At 43.6% G+C, this 4162-nt stretch overlaps 1 long non-coding RNA gene across 1 annotated transcript; it reads right to left on the bottom strand.

Moving 5' to 3' along the window:
* Nucleotides 1–522: 522 nt before the first annotated feature.
* On the bottom strand, nt 523–1668 carry LOC116530383. The gene is made up of 2 exons (XR_004259963.1): nt 1037–1668; nt 523–953 (listed from the first exon to the last, which is right to left on the bottom strand). It is a non-coding gene; the product is annotated as an uncharacterized LOC116530383 (long non-coding RNA).
* Nucleotides 1669–4162: the final 2494 nt, after the last annotated feature.

Here is a 4162-nt window from a genome sequence, read left to right on the forward strand (position 1 = left end):
CTGGAAAACGAAACAAAGACAAGCATTCATTAGAATAAGTGATTGAGTCACAATCGATTTGCTATTTTAACTTATTTTTTTTTAAAGTTATACTTGTGAAAATGTCCAGCTGTAAATTGAAATAGTCTCCAAAATATGAATTTCTTCCCTGGTTCCAAGGTGACCAGCTTTCCTAGAGAGTGAACCACACCACAAGAAAAAGGATCTGATAAATATGTTTACATGTATGTGTTGTTTTAATATAAAACATATAAAAGAGGCATTTCATTGAAATTATATATTAGTTTCCATAATTTACTTTGCAGCATCATGAATGCTCTTAAGAGTAGTTAGTGTCAAGTACTATTTATTATTAGTACAAATAAGCAGATATTTGAAAAAATTACAATTTTAAAATATTTTATTTTAAGTTAGCTTTAGATTCATACTGAAATTGGGAAGAAAATGCAGGTTTCCTATGTAGACCCAACCTAGTCTCCTCTCGTATTAACATATCAACATGTATCAGATATGTTATTAACATCTTTTTTTTTTTTTTTTGAAATGGAGTCTTGCTCTGTTACCCAGGTTGGAGTGCAATGACATGATCTGGGCTCAATGCAACTTCCGTCTACCATGTTTAAGTGATTCTCCTGCTTCAGCCTCCCAAGTAGCTGGGATTATAGGCGCCCACCAGCACACTTGGCTAATTTTTTTTTTTATTTTTAGTAGAGACGGGTTTTTGCCACGTTGGCCAGGCTGGTCTGGAACTCCTGACCTCAGATGATTTACCCATCTCAGCCTTCCAAAGTTCTGGGATGACAGGCATGAGCCACCATGCCCAGCCTACTATTGGTATATTTGCTTTGGTTGGGTATCTGTTCAGATATTTACCCAGTTTTTAAATCATGTATGTATTTTGTAAATATCTTCTCATGTCTGTCTTGTCTTTTTGTTCTCTGAATACAGTTTTTCTAAAATTTTATTTTGATTGAAGAGATGCATGTGCAGTTTTGTTACATGGGTATGTTGTGTGATGCCGAATACATTGTTTCACAGTAGAATACTTAGTTTTATAAAGTCTGTGTTATCAATATTTTCATGAATTGGCATTTGATGTTGTGTGTTAAAACTCAACACCAAACCCAATGTCACATAGATTTTTCTTTTAGATTTTTTATAGTTTTGCATTTCAAATTACAGTCTCTGGACTATTTTGAGTAGATTTTTGTTTTTCTTATTTTGTGTATATATTCATTTCATTCTACATGGCTTCCAAAGTCTTCCATCACCATTTTTGGGAAGGATATGGCTGCGGTGGGCTTCATTTTGGTTTGAATTTCCAAAATTATTACATTGAATAAATTGAATATCGAATTTTATAGGTATTTCAGGGCAGCCAGGCGGGGGTGCACGTCTGCTGAGAAACTGAGTAACAGCGTCTGTGCTGAGCTCTGGCGCCACCAGAGGGCGCGCGAACCCACCTCTGACCAACTTCCCTCTGAGGTGCCAGAAGCTGCCAGGAGCTTCGACTTCCTCAGGGCACGAGGGTCGTGTCAACTAAGTGTTGTTCATTGGTGAGAAAAAAGGTCCCTTTCCACGGCCCTGAGTGCAGACAAGAGAGTCTTTAGAGTACTCAGCAAAGGGAGAAATTCATCTAGAAAAATGAAATCCCCAAATCTCATTGTTACGACTGCACCCTGATATCATTTTGAACGTCCCAGACACAGTGGCCGCTAAGATGTATTCTCACAGTGGCCTCTACTATAATAATCACACCGTGCCCTAACATTACTTATGATATCCATACCGCGCCCCAACACCAATATAATATCCACACCGTACTCTAATGCTAATCTAATATCCACACTGTGCCCTAATGCTCATGTAATATCTGCACTGTTCTCCAACACCAATATAATATGTACATCATGCCATAACACTAATATCCACACCATGTTGTAACACCAATGTATCCACACAGTGTCCTCTAATACTAATAAATATAATAATATCTACTAAGTGGGTCTGTTGACATTGAGGCTTTTATAAGGGTTCACAGCTTTAAATGAAGCATAGCCTCTGTAGTGGATTTTGATGATGTCTCTGCTTTTCTGGAATAGTATTGATACGGTCGTTTTAAAAAGTAATTTACTTTTTAATAATATCATACTTCTAGGAAACTTCCAGGAGCAGCGGCTTAGTCTCATCGGTGTGGACGCAGAGTGCCCAGCTCAGGAGCCCAGGATCCGGAGAGATGTCCAAGAGGAGCAGACCCTCAGGCCAGATGGGCTGTGCACTCGGCGACCCTGACGCCACCCAAGGGAAGCGCCACCATCCCACACCAGTACCAGAGCTGCACCTGCAAACTGCGCATCAGGCATGGGCAGCAGTGGGGGCCGGTGGGGGAAGGAGCAAGCCCTGACTTTTCACGCATCTCCCGCTCCCTGACACCCGCCAGGCAGACCCCAGGGCCAGAGTCTCAGCGCTGAAGCCAGGCCATCAGCAAAGCCACTCCAGTGCCACGGAGTGCCCACGCCAGACCTGATCTCCCTTTGTGGAGGAGTGGGGCTGCCACAGGGTCAGACCGGCCTCCTCCTCCTCCATTACATGAGATATATGTAAGGATTGGTAATATTCCATTAGGAACTCATGTTTATGAAATGCGCGCCTGCGATCCTGCATCTGTGGTCTTTCAGCAGCCCGGGCGAGCCCAGGAGAACTCAGAGCCCAGCGACTGCCGACCTGCCTGCGCGTGCGTGGCAGCGGCTTCCGGGAGCCGGGCGGCCACCGTTGCGCAGGCGCACGCCTAACGGCTTTGCGGGACTTGCTCGGTCTGAGAGGTCGGAGGCTGTGAGTGTTGCTGCTGAAGGCTCTGGGCTAGAAAGCAGATATGGGATCGCAGATTGGTGGTTGGCGCTGGGTGGGGGTGGGAGGAGCCGCAGCTCAGGAGCTGGTTGTTGGGGATCTGAGAAGTCACCACCTTGAAGAAGTTCCTCGGCTTTGGGAGCCAGGGGCCAAGGCAGAGCAGAACCTCAGGTCCTGGGCTCCCTAGACCCGGTCTACACCGCTTCCGGTCTCCGAATCCGGGAGGCGGAACCACAGAAGATTCACAGAGGGGCGACGCCGCGGAGGTGGAGCTGCCTGGCGCGTAGGAGCGGAGACCTGCACGCCCGGGACAAGCCGCACAGGTAGCGGGGCTCCCCCCGGGGTGGGAGGGTTCCCTAGGCCCGGCTTTCCCCCTGGGACAGGGCCTTGGAAGGCGCCGGGGCGCCTTCGGAGCAGCGGAGCCAAATGAGCCTCAGCTGCCTTATCCCTCCTAATTCCCCAGCTGGAGCACCTGGTGGAAAGAGTGAGCGATTTAACTCACGAAGTTAGGCATATACAGCGTTGTTATTTTTAACGTTCACGTTTAAAACATGGTGTTTTATACATTACAGGAGGTCCCTACTGAGAGAACTCATTACCCTATCAAAAATACCGGGAGTCATTTTCAGTAGGCGAACATTTCTCAGATAAAACTGCCCGTTTTCCATAGATCGGTTCTTTACTGAAGGGTCTTAGAGGGAAACGTGGAAGTGGGAGGTGGGTTTTGTGTTCTTCAATGAGAAGACACATTTTTCTCAAAATGTGAGCTCTTTCTCTGTTTGTCAATTTTACATAAACCGAATGAAAATATCAAAGTTTTAACATTTTTGCACGACACCTGCTATCTTTTACTATTGTGATGACATTTTAAATAATTTTATAATGGACTGAAAAAATACTGGCTTCTCTAGATATTAAAATGTGCTATTAATTTCTGTAATTAATTGTTTAATAACAGCTGAAAATACAGATAAATACTTGGAAAAGCATAGGAAATCCAGAAACACTGATATAAGATATATGTAAGGATTGATAATGTTAACAGATATGAATAGGAAAGGATGAACTATTAATGAAAAAATGCCTGCTCTTTGAAGAAAACTAATGAAATTTTATATCACAAACTTGAGTGCCTGAGGGAACACAGATTTAAACTTTTACATATGCAACTGAGAAAAGTATAAGAAAACACAAATGCTTATTTTACAGGTATATTTTATGTTGACAAAGGCCTTCCTAAGAATGACCTCAGAGGCAGGCATTCTGAAGGTTGATTTAGCAAACTGAAAATTAAAACTGCCTGTGTATCAGAAAA

This window comes from Sapajus apella, unplaced genomic scaffold, assembly GCF_009761245.1.
Source record: "Sapajus apella isolate SASKATOON/1434 unplaced genomic scaffold, GSC_monkey_1.0 scaffold3, whole genome shotgun sequence".
Classification (NCBI taxonomy): Eukaryota; Metazoa; Chordata; class Mammalia; order Primates; family Cebidae; genus Sapajus; species Sapajus apella.